This window comes from Manis pentadactyla, chromosome 3 (genome assembly GCF_030020395.1).
Source record: "Manis pentadactyla isolate mManPen7 chromosome 3, mManPen7.hap1, whole genome shotgun sequence".
NCBI classification, from domain to species: domain Eukaryota; kingdom Metazoa; phylum Chordata; class Mammalia; order Pholidota; family Manidae; genus Manis; species Manis pentadactyla.
This window is the reverse complement of record NC_080021.1, coordinates 178,929,059-178,947,608: the sequence shown is the minus strand read 5'-3', so window position 1 is coordinate 178,947,608 and position 18,550 is coordinate 178,929,059. Positions and strand designations below refer to the sequence as shown.

Below are 18,550 nucleotides of genomic sequence, written 5' to 3'. Positions count from 1 at the left end.
AGAAGAATGGGAGCTTAATAGAGAATGGAGTAATCTGGGTCCCCTAGAAGAAAGAGCCAGTGGATAGGTCTTGCTGAACTTGGAGAGGCAGAGAGAGTAAAAGGAAAGTCAAATCCGGGAAATGGGCTGATGGAATGAAACTGCGGGGAGAAGATAAGAAAGGGAACCGAGGAAGAAGAAGATGAAGCCTGGAGGGAAATTACAGACAACAACCTGACAAGGATGGAGGAGGAGGAAAACAGAAGGGACACAAAAAGATTGAGTCTTTAAAGCCAGAGGGAGATTTTTGGGTTCCTCACAAGTAAGACAGTCCTTGAAAGGGTTTGGGTCAGAGAGAGTTTGAATGAAGCTGAGATTAAGGACGAAAACTCTAGTAATAAGTTATTGAAACCATTCATCATTTTAGAAGGTTCTCATAGTCATTAAATTCAGATTCCCAAATAATACCTCAAAACTATACAGCTCAGCCAACCAGTATGAAATGACTGTGTGTTCTCACACATCCAATTAACCTTGGTCTTTAGTCAAAGTTTGGTTTTTGTTTTGGGTTTGTTTGTTTGGTCATTTTCAAATGCTATCACACAGAAGTGCTGTGATTTGTAATAGGAATGGACTAAAGTACAGATCAAGTATGTAGAAGGCTTGAAAAGCTTTCCCACGGTGCTGACTGAATTAACTGCCCCCTTTTGTTATCTATAAAAGAAGATGTCTTTTCTTGAAAGTCCTTTGAAACAAAGTGCCTGTCAATAAACATTAATTCCTTTTAAATCATAACCAGTTTATCCCACCTTTATGTTGGTCCAGAATGTGACTGTCACAAATATCTGAGTGAACAAGATGGTGAAATACAGGTCATAAAATAAGTGATGATTTCTAAGCTCATCTTTGTCACATTGTAATGCTCCACAAAGCACCTTTCCCTGGGCTATGATTCATTTTAATTGATCCCATCAGTACCATATCCATATCCCGAGTGACTTCACAATACCCTCTATTTCAAGAAAAGCCAATCAGGTTATGAGTTTGTTAGTAATAAAAATTACTAAGGAGCAGTTTGTGGATGATAAGAGCAATACAAATTCTAAAGAGAAGTAATAAGAGAAATAATGAGCATCATTATCACTTCTTGGAAGTGAGCAATTCCAGGCTCCCTGAAGCAACACTTAACCTATTGTATTAAACAGTAATGGACAAATATTTGAAATGTTGATGTCAGCTTTTAGAATCTGTTGGCATCAAAACTTCACTTAAAAGTTAAGTTCTAAGTACTCCTTGTCAAGTTTCTTTCTATAGTATTCTTTTCCTACTAGGACAGAGCCTTAAAGCCCAGAAGAACAATTTTGTTCTTGTTTTATGATGTGTTTACTGGTCCATTCCAGAGTATGAGCTGGAAAAAACAGAAGTGTCGTAAATAGTCTTTTATGTCCCATGATCTTCTACTGTGTCACTATTGGTAGCACTTTCCATTGCTGAAACTATTTGCAGAGCTTAGTAAATGAGTACTCAGCAAGAGGCCAAGGAGACATCAAGGTGAACTAGAACACAGGCCTCACACATCCCTTCTTCACCAGTGTGTACCTGCTAAAGCTTTATGATACATCAGAGCAAGGAAAGTGACACAACAAGCCCGAACAACTGCCTGAGCCAGGCACTCTTCTCTCTTTAAACAAGGATTAGTTGGATGGGAAGGTGGGTTCTTGTTGGGTAGTGAGATTAAGTGACGGAATCAGAAGAGCCTGAGAGGGATTCATTGGAGAAGAATGTTTCAGGATGGAAAATAGATTAAATGAGTATAATTTACTTCAAGGGACCCAGGGGAGCTCTTCGGAGGAAGAAGTCCATGCTGATCTGGAGGTTCTTGCAAGCTAAAAGGATTTGGTGAAAAGGAGGCAGAAGTTAAGTGCTGTTAAATAACAGTACCAGCCTTCTTCCCTCCCACCTTGGGGGTGGACCGCCAGCATTACTCAATCACTGCATTTGTTATCACAACCCTTCTCGATAAAGGGATCAGGGAACCACTACCAATGAGTGGGTATTTGCACTTGAGGTGAACTCCATCTGCCCTACTTGCCTGACTTTGGCTTAAAAGTGAAATGGAACCACCCATTTTCCTTTGCAGCTTGATTTATCCAGTATCACTGGAAGGAAGGAAGGAAGGAAGGAAGGAAGGAAGGAAGGAAGGAAGGAAGGAAGGAAGGAAGGAAGGAAGGAAGGAAGGGAGGGAGGGAGGGAGGGAGGGAGGGAGGGAGGGAGGGAGGGAGGGAGGGAGGGAGGGAGGGAGGGAGGGAGGGAGGGGACAAAACTTCAGAGGAACAGAACAAGTTGACACACTAATACTAAGGACATAATTATAAAAATAGTTGTCAACCCAGGTAAGATTCCTCAAGGGAGGAACAACTTAAGACAGGCACAGTCGCAGGGGGGCCATCAGGTGAGAAATTGGGGATCAACAGAGGTGATGCTTAGAACCTCACCCCCCCTGTTTTGAGAGAAATCTTCTGCATCCGTGGATGTTTTATTGCCCTTGTCTAGCTTGGATTAACACATAGTCTACAGGCACACACCTGATCATCTACATTTGCTCTCTTACAACACTAAACTATGTTTTCTACCTTTATCTTTTATCTATCTACCACTTCAGCATTTTATTAAAAATAATAATAATAAAGAGAGAAATGTGGGATTCACATATAAATCACGTATAAAAATCAAACGAATAATCATATCTGACTTGATTGTTTATAGTTCATGATGCGTTATCAAAACCGAAAGTTTCTGTGATATGACTGCCCTTGCACTGTTCACCATGTAAGAACTTATTCACTATCTAAGACCTTGCTCACCATGTAAGAACTTGTTCGTTATGCTTCAGAAGATTGGAGACTGTTGAGAAATAGGCTTGGGGTTGATTAATGACTGTGCATTGAGTCCCCTATACAGAATTTTATTGTTGTTAACAACCATTTGATCAATAAATATGAGAGATGCCCTCTCAAAAAAAAAAAACAGTTGTCACCCTCTGAGTCTCTGCACTTAAAATGCACCCACCAGGTATTATAAATGTCATTTCTAATCCCCAGTATAATCCTTTGTTATTATCATCATGTCCATTTGTTATTGTTGTTGAGGAAAAGGGACTCAGAGAAGTTAACTAATTTTCCCTCCAGAGAACTTGTAAGTAGAAGAGCTGAGAGGAGATGAGAACTCTGGTTCTCTAATTCCAAATCCTAAATTCACTCTCCTAAGCCATTTGCCAAAGCGGGAAGTGGTTTTAAACATATACACTTATTTAATATGTATCTTTCATTTATAGGGAGTGATAGTGTTTTTCTATTTTTAGAAGTGATACAAAATCTTCCTTTAAAATAAATTACATTTCAAAAGGAAACACTGATTTAAAGAAAAATTTAAGGAAGTAATAGCTCAGACATTGACAAGGATATGGCAAATGACACTGCATTATATACATCCATTCACTAATAAATCTAAATGAAACAACTTTGAAATAAATGATTTTTACTGACCACTCCTTAACAGTCACACAAAAGAGTCAGTACTCGAACTTAGACATACAGGTGAAGAAATAGCTTACTTAGCCTTCAGCATGGTAGACTTCCTCTGCCACACTCTTGGGAAACTTTATGTTAATGAAGCACTCACAGGCCTTGGAGGTAGTTTTCTACTCTCACTAAATTCAGATTGCAGTTGGGAAATTAAGAGGTATCATACTGTCCTGCACTTCGTTCCCTAGAGGTCAGGATCTGGGCTCTTAATAGTGACAATCAGCTAACATATACAATTAAGCCATGCAAATGAACTATGAGAAAGCTGGGGAGAAACCCGGGAGCCAATTTCCTTTCCCAGACTCCTTATATAAACAATACTCAAAGACTGATTCAACAAGTAGGGTTCCTAAGGTGGCAAGAAGGATAGACAAAGGGACAAATGTTTGAGGGCAATGCAGTTTCTGTAGAATTCCAGAATGACATGATGCACAAATGTTCCCATTAGCTCTAAAGGGTAACTCGTCCCAAACTCCAGGGGCAGCTGAGGGACATCAATATAAACTTCTACAGTGACTTTTCTGACTTTTTAATATTCCACTTTTTTATTTGTAGAGGCAACTCTACCAACACCAAACTACTTCTGGCCAATATCATCTGCAGATATCATCAACAAATGGCACCTACATGATTCCTGAATTCTAAGATGCACTTCACCCCCCACATTTCAACATTTCTGAAATTGGGACTGAACCTTACACCTGACAGTACACTTGATGTGGTCTTTCTTTTTCCTTCTTCATTGCATCTCACACCTGATTTCCCCTTGGAATTGATTAAATATAGTGCTCACGTGTGTTAATGGGAACTAAGGTCAATCATAATTTTAGAGGTATGTCACCAAATATAAACCTCTCTTCATATTATTGTCTTTGAAGTAATTTCTTTTTTAAACTATTAGGTACTAAAACATTTTGTTAGGGAAAGTGCATTTGAACAAGAAAAAGACCAACCTGATTGAAAGAAAAAAACACAAAAGAATCAAAAGAATGCAACCATTTCCCAAAGGTTAGAGTCACCTTACTATGAAGAGAAAGACTAGAGCAAGGAGAACCAGCTCATTCACAAACTAAAGATTCTAGTGCTCATTTATCTTTATTTTTAATAATTTTTAATAATTCCACTTGTGTCATGATGTTACTCTTCATGCTGACTTCTCATGTAAATTACAAATAAGTTTTTATGATAATGATTTATCTATTCATCTTCCCAACAGAAAGTTAGCTACAAAGAAACAATTATTCTACCTCTGAGATGGGATATTATGAAAGGAATGGTTTCCAGCTGCTTTGATTAAAAAGGTTTAAAGAATATATGCAACAGAAAATTACAAAGCAGATGAAACTAAATCCTATTAGTCAAGACAGTGGCTACTTTTGGTGAGAGAGGAGCAGGCAGTGATAGAGAAGGGGTTCAAAAGACCCCCTGGGGAGGGGAGGCTGGAAATGCTTTTTTCTTGACCTGGATGCTGATTACACCACACAGTGATAATTCACTGAGTAGTGTGCCTATAAATTATGCATTCTCCTGTGTATATATATGTGCTGTATTCTTCAATTCAAAATGAAGCTAACAAAATAAATGGAAGAGATTCCTACAAAATTTGCTTTTGACAAAAAAAAGAGGATCTATTCTGCCTTCATGTAAACTGTACTAGTGGCTTTAATATTACATTGACTAGGGGTTAAATGTTGACCCTAAGAATATTAATCTTGATGTTCTCCCAAGTCATTACCTGTTCTCTGGCATTATCAGAACATAGCTTATCTTTATATAAATGACAATTTCTGGTCATTCTTAAAGAATACCACTAAGCATGAAAATAAGAAATATTGATCTTGTGTTGTATAATGGTGTTTCTATTGAAGTGAAATAGCTTCTATAAAATTGTAGACTAGCTGTCCGAACACACATAACTGGTCCTGGAATTGCACTGTTCAGAAGACGCCCACAAATGGGAATAACTTCCTCCAGGAGGCAGGCTCCATTAGGGTAAGGATGTTGGATTCCTCTGTCTCTAGGTGATCCAGGTACTCAGGACCAGGAGGGGCTCAATAAATTCTACCATCTTTATGCCCGCAAGGCAAAACAGGGAGGATTCAGTCAGTGGGTAGGGCTTTGGGCAGGGGTAATGAGAAAGGGATAGAGCAGAAAATGACTATGTCCCTGGGAACCAGTCAAAATGTGCACATTAAAAATGCTTGAAATTCTAGCACCACCAACATGTGCAGGGACACTTAAATATACTCATGTGCCAAATGTGCTTGCTTCACTACTGACCTTGGGTGATGCCTGCTAAATGCCAACAAAGGCATGCAGCCCCCAATATCTCTTCCCACTTCTAGAGTAGATTCATGTCAGAGGACAGGGTAGAGGCTAATAATCTCCAAAAAGACTTAATATTTCTCTTGAATAATGCCTCCCACACCCAACACCTTCTCATCCATGTCAAACCTCTGAAAGCTATGAATGTTACTCTATTTGGGAAAAAAAGTCTTCACAGATTAAGTAAATTAAGGATCTTGAGATGAGATTATCCTAGATTATGCAGGTGGACCCTAAATTCAATGTCCTTATAAAAGACAGGAGAAAGGTGATGTGAGATTGGAGTGGCAGAGGTTGGAGTGATGTGGCCACAAACCAGGCAAGCCAACAGCCATCAGAAGCTGGACGAGGCAAGGAAGGATCCTCCCCTAGAGCCTCCAGAAAGAGTACAGCACTGTCAACACCTTGATTTTGGGCTTCTGGCCCACAGAACCATGAGAGAATAAAGTTCTGTTATTTTAAGCCATACAGTTTGTGGTAATTTGTTACAGCATCCCTAGAAAAGTAATACAACTCTTCAAATCACCCTTACAGACAATGCTCCTCAAGAAGCAGGTAAGTCCCCTGATTGAAAAATATTCATCCTTTGGTAAAGTCTAGTCATTTGTTTTTTTTCCCTGGGTGTAAGGAGTAGTTTACACCCCCCAGAGGAACACAGGGAGACAGAGCGCTCCAGGGACAAGTCATTGCCCCAGCTGTCTCCATGCACAGGCCCCTCCAGCAGACAGGCTATGGGACACACTTGTCTTTTAATGACTGGCTTGTCTTGTTAGCATAATATATCTAGAGTTTATACATGTTGTAGCATGTGTCAGAATTTCTGTCCTTTTTAAGTCTAAATAATATTCCACTAAGCAGACACACTTGAACTTCTTTATCTTCTGACCTATTTCAGTGCATTAATGATCATATAGGTCTGATGGATCCAAACACCCTAGAGTAGATAGTAACTGATTTCTGGCTTGTGAAAGGAGCCTAATTCTTACTGGCAGTTACCACGTAACGTATCTGAACTCAATTTCACTGCAAATATAACTAAGTACCAGGAATTATGGTGCCACCTTTGCCTTTCCTGCATCTGCCTCATTCTTTCTCACTTAACTCAGGCAACTCCACCTCCAGGCTCCACCCCATTTCTTTGCCCACTCAGCTCACTCCAGGCCCGATCACACATAGAAACCTCTATATCTGTTGGGTACACGGAAGAGTTCTGCCCACTCTCCCTGCTTTACTGCGCCCATGTCTCTTCCACCCCTTCCTTAACATTGGCTGAGTCCCACTTATCTCCTTTACTCTAGTTCACAACACAGAATCTTTTCAGAAAGATATATAATCATCAGGCAAATGCAAACCAAAACCACACAAGATATCACCTCACACCCATCAGGACGACGGTTACTATTCAAAAAAATAAAACAGAAAACACCAAGTGTTGGCAAAGATATGGAGAAATTGGAACCTTTGTGCACTGCTGGTGGGAATGTACAATGATGCAGCTATGGTGGGAAATTATAGAGCAGTTCCTCAAAAAAAAATTGAGAATAGAATTATCATATGACCCAGTAATTCCACTTCTGGGTTCACTCAAGAGAACTGAAAGCAGGGTTTCAAAGAGATACTTATACACTATGTTCATAGCAGCATTATTCACAATAGCAAAAAGGTGGAAGCAACCCAAGTGTCCATTGATGGGTGAATGGATAAACAAAATGCAGTTTATACATGCAATGGAATATTATTTAGACTTAAAAAGGACAGAAATTCTGACACATGCTACAAAACGTATAAACTCTGGATATATTATGCTAACAAGACAAGCCAGTCATTAAAAGACAAATAATGTATGATTCTACCTATATGTGGTATCTAGAAGAATCAAGTTAATAGAAACAGAAAGTAGAACAGTGTTTGCCATGGGCTGGGAAAAGTGGGAAATGAGGAGTTGTGTTTTAATAGGTACAGAGTTTCAGTTCTGCAAGATAAAAATATCCTGGGCATTGGTTGCACAATAATGTGAATATACTTAACACTACTGAAGTAGACCCTTAAAAATGTCTAAGATGGTAAAATTTCTTATGTATATTTTACCACAAGCAAAAAATAAAGTTAGAAAAGATACAACGTATTTCAAACATACAGAAAAGCACCGAGAATAATCCAACTGCCTACTCAGATTTAAAGCTCTCCTCCCACCCTCTGCCTCCCTTTCCTCTTCCTCTCCCACAGTTGGAATCTTTCTGGGTCATGCATTATTTTTCTAATTTTATTCTCTTCTATCTACCCCCAAACAATATATAGTACTAACCTGCTAGAGCTCAAAAACATAATGTTGAGATGGGGTAAGCAAGTAGCAAAAGGATGCATCAATATGAATTTTAAAGGCACAGAATCCCACAGGAATTTCAAGCAGAAGTGTCTCCACACATAGAGACTAGACTGCAAAAGCATGCTGTTCTCAGTTTTAACTTTCTAAAATTTGCAAAATAACCTACCTGCTTCTGGATGAACAGTGCTTGTACCTCACTCAAAGTCCTATTTTTGTTCTCTTGGCAGCTTATTCAGGTTCCTCATTGGATGCCCCTCCCATTCACCTGGCTAAGACCTTAGCCCCCCTCCCAGTGACAGCATCACCTCCAGCCTGGTCAGCACACAGCTGATCACTGAGTTAATCCCGAGCCCCAGGTTCCTCCTGCCTGTGTGTTCACTGCCATTTGTGCCCCAATTCCTGGCCTGCTGTATGCCCTATCAGTGGGCCCCAGAGGCTTTGAGGAATAACAGATAATTTTGGAAATACGAACTTTTATTTTAGGATTATGCTAAAACATAGCTTTATGCATTATGGAAATATATGAACACTTCAACCATCAAAGAAAGAATCAAACACTGAAAGTAAAACACAAAACTGAGAATGAGTCCTTTTAACGTCAAGAAACACTACAGTCCCAACAAATACCATTCTTTGAACTTAAGTTCTGAAAACGACATTATATGTAATGTGAATATTACATGTAATTTCTTTTGCACTCCTTTCCTCTTTGAACATAATAAAGCAAGTTCTCTGATCAGTATTAACATTATTTTACTTCTCATATTCACCCTCAAGTTGGTCAATGTGTAACTTGACTCACCTACTCCTGGTGACGGAACAATTATTTCACTTTTGTAGTCTAGCTCTTCTTTTGTAATGAAAGCATAGCAGTGAAGAAATCTGACCTAAAAACTAAGCAGAAAGCCCAAAAATACATGACAAGCTTAAATGTACGTCCTCTTTACTCTTCTGCATAAAGAGATTAATTTTTGTAAAAGACTACAGTACACTCTGCATACAGGCCACTTGGGTCTCACAGTCTAACAACATGAATGCAGTAGCACTAGTGGGCAAAGGCAAGGGCTGACTGTGGCTGCATGTGCCTAACAAATGCATCATTTTCCTATCCAGTGCCCTCATTTCCCTTGCATCTATCTCAGACAATGTAAGTTCACTGTCTTCTGAAAATATAAAGACAAAATGTAACCTCATACCTGGATTCAAAACTCTGCCCCAACACTTTCTAGTAATGGGCCCTGAGCAAATCTCTTTGCTTCTCTGAGGCTGTTTCTCATGGGTGTGAAGAGGTTAATAAAACCTATCTGACATGGAACTGGATGGATTAGAAGTAACACACATGAAGCGCCTGGCACAGTGCCAGGCATATCACAGTAATGGCCAAGGTTTAAGAGAATTCTTTTTAAATGATGTCATGAAGATCAAATGAGGTTAAGTATAAACACAAAAAAATTTGTCGATTTGGTTGTTGGTTTTGTGTTTGTTCATTGGTTTATTTCTGTTTTTGCCAAATTGATCATGTCTCTCTGAATTAAGCAAATCAGTCTATAGGTTTGGATATTAATGTGGTCACAGCTATTTACAATCAACCCATATTTACAGTGTAGGGGTGAAAAATGTTTCTCCTCTTCCCATTTGGGTTCTTTGGCTGGTCTAATAATTAAACTGACATAAGACAGATTAACAGGAGAAAAACAAATTTAATTTTGTCAGTACAGGAGCCCCAAAGATAGAACATTCGAGGATAAGTCAGGCAAGTGAGGCTTGTATGCCCTCCCAAGCTGAGGAATGGAATAGGGGCCTGGAGCTTCATAGGCGAGGAAGGAAATTTGCAGGACAAGAAGAGCAGATGTTAGAAGTCAGCCCTGCCATGAAGATAGGTCTTCCAGATAAAGTTACCTTTGGTAATAGCTCTCTTGCTGTGCCAGGCCTCCAATCTAAATTCTTGTAGGTAGTTAAAGGAGAAGTCAGTCAGTTTTTCTTGAGTCTGCTGGTTCTTGATTGCCTTTAGCTCAAAATAACCCTCATGCCAAAGTGGCATATTTTGAGGTGGCAAACCTGCTCCCCTTCAGTAGAGTACTACTAGGTGATTTTGGGGGAATAAAAAAAGATGAAGCTGGATCCCCACTTCATACACTACACCAGAATAAACTCCAAATGAGTCAAAAAATTTAAATGACATGAAATAACTACAGGAAATACATAAAATTTTTGATAACCTTAGAGTAGGGAAGAACTTTTTTCAGATGTCATAAAACAAAAAAGGGCCAAATAATTTAACTATATAAAAATAATACTAGAAAAAAAAACTAGATGGCAAAATCAAAAGACAAAATACTGGGAAACTAATTTGCAGCTCATTCTAAGGCAAACAGCTAATCTCTATAATATGTAGTAAATTGCTAGAAATAAAACAAACACAGACCAACAAACCTATGGGGAAAAAAAGGGCAAAATATAGAATGGGGAAAAAGGAAAAACAAACTATCTTTAATACATGAAAAGATTGCAACTCTAGATACAATAAAGCCAATGCAACAACGTGTCACACTCTAAGCTACCTGTCAAATGTGCAATAGTCAAAAGTTTGATTAAATGTTTTGTTGGCAAATTTGAGGGGAAATCTGGACTCTTCATTCACTACTGGGAAGAATGTACATAATACAACACCTCCAGAAGGAAATCTGGGGATCTCTTTAAAAATTATAATTGCATTCATACTAGCAATTATATCATCCTGCTTCTGGTGATGTATCTTAAGGATATATAGCTCCACACTTAGAAAATAATGGATCTGGTTATTTATTACAGAATTGTTTGTAACAGTAACAACTTGGAAGCAACTCACATGTCCAACAAAAGGGAACTGGTTATAGAACGATGGTTCAGCCACAGAACGTAATATCCTGCAGCCCTTAAAAAGAATGAGAAAACCCTCTAAACAGTGACGTAATATTTTCTTGCATTTACAGAAACAGATACTAGAAAGACACAAAGACTGAGTAGAAGAAAGTGGTTTCCTACAAAGGTAGGAGGAAACAAGCAGATGAGGACTGGGGTGGGAGCTAGACTTCCCAGTGTATTCATTTTCATATCATTTTGATTTTTTACATGTGAATGTGTTATCTGTTCATAAAATTAAATTTATATTTATTGATTAGCTGCTATGTAGAAAGCCCTATACAGTTCAGTACTATAATAACGCCTTCCAACCAGCTGCAATGAGTATTTCCAGCCAGTTACAATGAGCATCTCCATAAATGTATGTTTCCACTTGTTTCTGCATTGGTTGATGGGGGTCAGGGGAGGAAGGGTTTTTAAGTTAGATTGGAGTAAAGGGTTTCATTTTTGACTTTGTACCTACTGCCTCCGAGGGCCTAGCAAGAATATGATCTTAGGGTAGACAGAACACATATGGACAAAAAGATAACTATCAATAGTGCAGGAGAATACTAAAAAAAATACAGATGGAAAAATGCTCTAGATCAGAAGAGAGAAGAATCCTGTGGCTAAACTAGGCCAGAAAGGCTGCCAGGGGAAGCAAAATCGGAGTTGGTTCATGGGTTTCATATAAATTAAACCTTTTTCACAAAAAGTTATTCTACAGGACTTTTCTGTAGAAAAGTTTTTTTCAGAACCGTCCTGATTATATTGATTTTTCTGAAGTAGAGATGAGAAGTGGGGGAGGTAGGAAGGGCTCAATTACCAAAAAGTGAGTAACACTGCAAAATTAGTTTTTCCTGGTCATCTTAGTCCTTCCCTAAACAAAAGTAGTAGACAGAAATAAGAGCTGGATTGAAACTCATAGTTTGAAAAGTCTCATTTCTTTATTCTACTCTTTTCCAATTAAAAAATTTACATCATCTCAGAAAGCTTTTCTCTTTGATAGCTTCTACAGACATTTTCTCTGCATGGGCTGGCCGGAATCAGGAGAGGAATTTAAGTTTATGTTTCAGTCCCACACTTGCAAGGAAGTTTCACTTTGTAAATGCTCTCTGGGCTATGGCAATTAAAAGAGGAAACACACCCTTGAAGAAGTAATTGGCACCACTCTCAGGACAGGCCCTAGCACAGTTAGCCTGCCCCTGAATGCGTCCTGCGGGGAACTCTCTACCACTGTCATCATGATTCGCCTCTGTCAGAAGTTCCTGTGGAACTTCTTTAACTGGCTGGAAATACTCATGTGGAAGTTCCTATGGAAAAATCTCATATCTTCAACCCCCTGGTTCTACTCATAGCCTCAGAACTTTGCAGACAACACAAATTCATCTCACGTGAGTTAAGCTAGTCACTCCAGAAGAATCACCCTGCCTTATATCGGTTTGGAGACAGAGTGTGGGGGGATGGGGTGGGGAAAGGTAGTGAATAGTGTTTTGATGTTTTGATGTTGTTCGTTCCTTCGGTTCTAAACAAACCTTTTTCACTTTTGCATTTAAAATAATTAGGTAAGGATATTTAGGTTAACTGCAAGATAGGATATTACAATATACTATGTTAAATGTACTACTTAATCATCTGACCAAATTCACTTGAAAAATAACATATTCAGGAGTGTATCTGAAAGACGTAAAATGACAAGAACTGTCTTCTAAGCATGCGCTCTGGAATGTTTCCATAACCCCCCATTATAGTAGGACTAAGGTGCTCAAAGAAATAACATATAGTATGATAAACAGGAGAGAAGCCTCCTTCACTTCCACCAGAGTTATCACCACACAGAAATGAGGTTTTTGAATGCTTTTCCTGGAGAATAACAATTATTTTGAGTAAGGTGCTGTCACCTATGTTAGTAATACCCAAAGCAAGTTTTATGGCTCTGTAAGGGAAGAATTAGCCTACTCATTTGGGAATTTAGTGGCGTTTGGAATGCAGAAAGTGATGATGAGGTTGGAAATGGATTGGTTTTGGGGCTTGTTCTGCTATATAAATGATTATGAACCTTTTCCAACATGAAGTAATACAAAATGAAAAAAAAAATCTGTCCCTAGAGTACAAAATTACCTCATAACCTAATTTGCATTTCTCCACTCCATGCATATTTTCTGCAATTTCTACTTAGAGGGTGAAAGCTGCTAAATGATAATTAATTTTAACAAGCACATGGCAGACTGAGCTGGACAATACACAAGCTGCCCTGCACCAAGTATGAATTTGAACTGGATTTTTTTATACTGTTTTTGGCACAATAACATTATTTAGGCATTTAAAATTATCTAGATAGCAACTTTGTTTTTTTTTTTATATGGATTTTTTTCTTTTAACTCTACTCAAATACACAAGCAGCTTGTAAAAACTGTTAAGAAATGTGGGAGATAATTGGATCATGTATAGCAAAACTAGAAGGGTATTAGGTATTTGCTATTCATCAAAGGGACCACTTGTTTTTCTTCTTGTTTTCCCCTGTGTTCAGAAAAGAAATGTGTACATCTCCTGACTTAAAATATATAGTTCATTAGTGGAAAAAGTGCTTTAGAAGTAGATCCTTATATCATTTCCCATGCAGTATTTTCATTCTTTTCTTAAAGCACTACTTGGTAAAAGCAAATGATAGTCTCAAGAAGTGATCACAATGTTCAGGCACTATTTCTCTTTTATATCCCTGCACATAGAATATGAGCAAGCAAATAATGAGTCATTTCTGAGTAGGAAAATATATTTTGAGAGAACTAATACTATGATTTGATAGTAATAACTTACCTCTCATCGACCCATCTAGTTTATTGTTCTACACTAAATTATTTGTGCATGTCTGCATACTTATAATTTATATGAAAAATTACAAAATCTTAATTATGACAAGAGACATTCTGTAATTTCCCAAGCAAGCTACTAAAAAGATGAATATCTCTCTATGTATGTTAAGATAAAAGATTTATGGCATGACAATCCATTGCTTCTCACATTTATGAGAGCAGACTTACTGCCTGTGACTCAGGGGCTCGCTCTCACAAGAAATACTAATTAACCTTTGTGATAACAACTCATCAAATTCCATTACTTCTATAAAGGCAAAACTCTCTTAACTTTCACAATCAAAATTTAAACACATTATTAATGCTATGGGTACAAATGCAGGCTAAAAATAATGAGTCTAAATGTCTTAGCCTTTTCCCTTGGCATTATATGAAATGTTTATTCTATCTGGAAATCTTGATGCTTAAGTGGCCTGTTGTTTCTGCCACCTACAAATTCAATAACATTCAAATTAAGCTTTTCCTTATTGATATCACTTAATCATATGCCATATTTGGAACTTGGTAAATTCTGCAAAGTCAAATCTATGCACTGATTAAAGGAATTTCCTTAATTTATTCCTGTTTCTGATAGGAACTTTCTTAAGTTAAATTACATTCAACATTTACTGAGAATCTAACATAAGCAAGGCACTAGGCATAGAGGTAAGCGGCAGACAAAGGTGAATTGGACAACGTCTCTGCTCTCAGGAAGCTTTCATTCCAGGGAGGAGATAAATGTCTCCTCACCTTAGGATGAAGCAGGAAGAGCTGTAAGTAGAGATACCATGCTCATAAATGGAAAGACAAAAAAATTGATCTATAAATTCAATGCAACTCCAATAAAAATCTCACAAGGGATATTTGTAGAAGCTTACTGGCCAGTCAGTCCTTACATTCACATGGAAGAGAAAGGGACAAGTTTGTCAAGATAACTTTGCAGAAAAAAGATAGATGTCAAAATCCCCCACATGTCAAAAAATTTAAAACTTAGTGACCTGAGATTGGCCCTAGTTGTGGTTTTATATTTCTTTTTAGACTAAAATGTGGAGAAGGGAGGTAGGAAAGATGGCACCGATGACAAGAGAAAGAAACTCCTCCACAGCTCTCCCGCCTTCCACCAAAATGACTCAGATCCTTGAACTGAGTGACTCTGACTCTCAAATAAAGACAAAAGCTATTTCCAAAAGAAGCACTTGTATGACAAGAGCCTGTCCCAAGGAAAACTCCGAGGAATCGGAGTAAAGTTTCAATCTGCCACCTGGCATTTGTTATTTAGCTGATATGTACTAAAAACAAAGCAGTCGGAAGGGGTAATTTATAAGCACAACATCCTGGGTCTCAAATAGCCTGTGACAAGGCTGAGAGGCAGAAATCACACATGAAATAACTGAAGAACCTGCTTACAAAGAAACATACTAGTCAATACAATAAAGTACAAATATAAATGCAAAAAATGCTGACAGTTGCAAGTAGCGAGGTAACCAGAGGCACATGTGCTCTGGTTCTGAGGTGGGTGTGGGAAGTGTATGGCTAGAGGGAGGCACTGCTGTTGAGAGCACTGCTGCTCCTCGGTCCCTGGTCCACTGTGGCTCAAGCACACAGTAGGACAGCACCCAAACCATCACTGGGCAATGCTGACTGCATCCCAACTGTGACAGATTATGACAAATTTATCGATACCAATTCAAAACCTGTCTTCCTCTATAAGAAATTAGCTAATGATCTTGAATAGGACTTAAGAAAATGGTAGGCTTATCTTTCTAGTTCTTGCCATCTTTCTTGTTGTGTGTTTTATGATGCTGTAGTGAGCTAGGAATTCCTTCCTTTTGGAGACTCTTTATTTTGGGCCTTCGATCATTCACAACAGTTGTCTGCTATGTACAGAGCACCAACATGGAAGAAACAGGTTAATACCTGGTCAAGGATGTGATTCCTCCCATTGAGAAGCATATTGGCTTATTGTTTATAAAACAGTGAGTCCAGGAGGACCTGAAAACAAGTATCTACTGGATCTTAATGATGTTCTCATGCAGGGTATTGCCTATATTGTGCATCAGCAGAACTATAGACTGCTAGCTCTAGAAATGAACCCACCAGAGCTTTATAAATAATTTGTATCACTTTGGCTCACAGAACTAACTTTATAGTTTCAGGAACAAAGATTTCAACTGGAAGTACCTCAGTTGGGTGCTGGCTCATTCCAACAGAAGGTAATGTACCATAGAGTACATATTGTTAAGTCTGCAATGATTAAAGCAACCGCACAAAATCTCATTTCTTAAAAGAAATTAAACTCTCTGTGGTTTACTCCTCATCCATGTCAGACATCAGATCATTCACATGCCAGTCAGTTACATCTAATTTGCTGTAATCTTGGTAAATGGGAGGCAATCAACAAGTCCTCAGCTACCGCTCCAAAGCAGCACATAATACATTTCTGCAATACATTGATGAAGAGAAGATGGGGAAAAGGCTTCCTGACAATAACTGACATTTATGATGTAGCAAAAATGTTCCTTGGGTTCTGATATATATATCAGATATATATATATATATGGAATTAGATATATGTACATAGTTTAAGAAGTTTATAAATCATTATTGGTATGCTATCCCTGTGTAGTTACTAAAACAGAGATTAGGGCCACCATTTCTTTAATGTGCAGTTCTTAGCTTGCTTGATCTCAAGTGAGCCTCACAACAACCCCATGAGAAATTATTCTGTTTGCCATTTGACAGCTGAGGAAAATGAGGCAGAGAAGTTAAGTACTGCCTAAAGTCTCATAACCAATCAAAGGAAGAGACAGTGTTTACACCAGCTCTGATTCCAGAGCCCACGTTCTTATCCAACTGCTTCGCTGCTTCCCTTCATAAAGAGCCTTTTTGTATGAGTGATCATTAATTATGTGTGGATAAATGAACAACTCAAAATTTTCTAACTTGGGTCTTAAGGATTTCATTCTGGTTGGATATAGAGGACGAAGGCTCTCACTTGAAGATATATTTCAATAGCAAAACCTATTTACATTTATATGGTACAGTTATCTCAGGTGGTTTATTTGGGCTGATTAACAGCTTGGAGAGGATGAGGGGTAAAGACCTTCAAATCCATCCTTTGGTGCTGCTAATAGGGATCATACCACTACACACTATCATTTTTTCTTCGGTTCCCAAAAGAAGGGATGCATACTATGATATTTGTCGTTCTATTTTGCACTCTGGCACATACAAGTACTATGGACCACGGTACTAAATCATAATTACTTTTCTCCCCCTGATATTTTTCTCTGATCCATGGAGAGACATACAAGCTACACTCCTGCTACATACTGCCTAAATAATTGTTCCATTATATGGGTATGTGAGGGGTGGGGCTGCATATCCACTAGCATCATGCATACAGAGCCACTTTCATTATATAGCTTATTTCTCATGATGATGCAGATTTTAGGCCTTGGTATTTGATTCTCTCTTAGGAAGCATAGTTGTTCTAGGGTTGATATTGCACAAAATCAGAAACCTGTTGGAGACGAGGGAAATTATTTCCTCTAGGCAAAATTTGGAGTAGGAAAAACTGTCTTGGCATGGCACTATATTCCTCTCCCAGGTCACTTATTCCGAGTTTCAATCTTAGTCCAAACTGGGGGTGTTAGTGTTTTCCTCATAGGTGTTATATGAGAAAGCTGCTGTCATCAATTCAGTACCAGTCTGGTGTCCTCAGGATTCAGAGGGCTCTGGAATTCCACAAAACTGGATGATAATTATCTACACATATCCTAGATATGTCTTAAGGAGTAGGCATAATTCTTTATGTAGACTGGGGAGCACAGTACCAAACACACAGTAGGAACTCAATAAATGATAGCTATTTGGTATTATGAGACTTACGCATAGAGCAGTGGTAAGGAGTGTATTTCTGCCCAGGGTATAGGTTTGAGGGAGTCACTTTGTGCACTTATTTCTCCTTATTTTTTCTTTGTAAATGACAAAGATATTCTATATGACTTTTAAAGATGAAAACTTTAAGTGCCACTCATCTATAGCGACTAACCTGAACACACATATGCGCAGAGCAAAAGTGATTTAACAAGAAGTTAAAAAAAAAAAAACTCACAGCACGAAAAAATGTTTAAGTACGTCTTCAAAGGTTAAAAAAACAACTCATCCACATTGTGCAACTAGCAAATATGAAGTTTAAAGGTTTGAAAATCATGCTTGAGAAAATGCTTACATGTAAAGAAAAACCTGTGGTGAAAGGAAATTACCTAACCGGTCCTGGGGTGAAGTTACAATGTATGTTTTAATTGCGCCATAAGGAAAAAATAAATCCATTCACTCATCAAATATTTGTTGAACGCCCACTACCCGCCAAGCACAAACAGGCCATTCACAACCGTCAACTGCGCTTGACTTTCTCGGGTCCTGCGGCCCTCCCCGCGAAGCAGTACCATCTACCTCCGTTAACGCCTTACGCCAACATTTGCACGCAGCGCGGCCCCGCCCCCTTCCACAGGTCTCGTACGTCCACGTCCTCGCAAATCGAAAACCCAAACATGACCTACGGTGTCTCACAAGGAAATGAGGACGCATCAAGTGGCGAC

General features: G+C 38.5%; 1 long non-coding RNA gene across 1 annotated transcript in view; it reads right to left on the bottom strand.

Moving 5' to 3' along the window:
• Positions 1–18,478, bottom strand: part of LOC130683000 (uncharacterized) — a 117,223-nt gene extending 98,745 nt beyond the window's left edge. The window contains exon 1 of the long non-coding RNA XR_008996540.1: positions 18,405–18,478. This is a non-coding gene — a long non-coding RNA (uncharacterized LOC130683000). The remainder of the gene's footprint in view (positions 1–18,404) is intronic.
• Between the last annotated feature and the right edge of the window lie 72 nt (positions 18,479–18,550).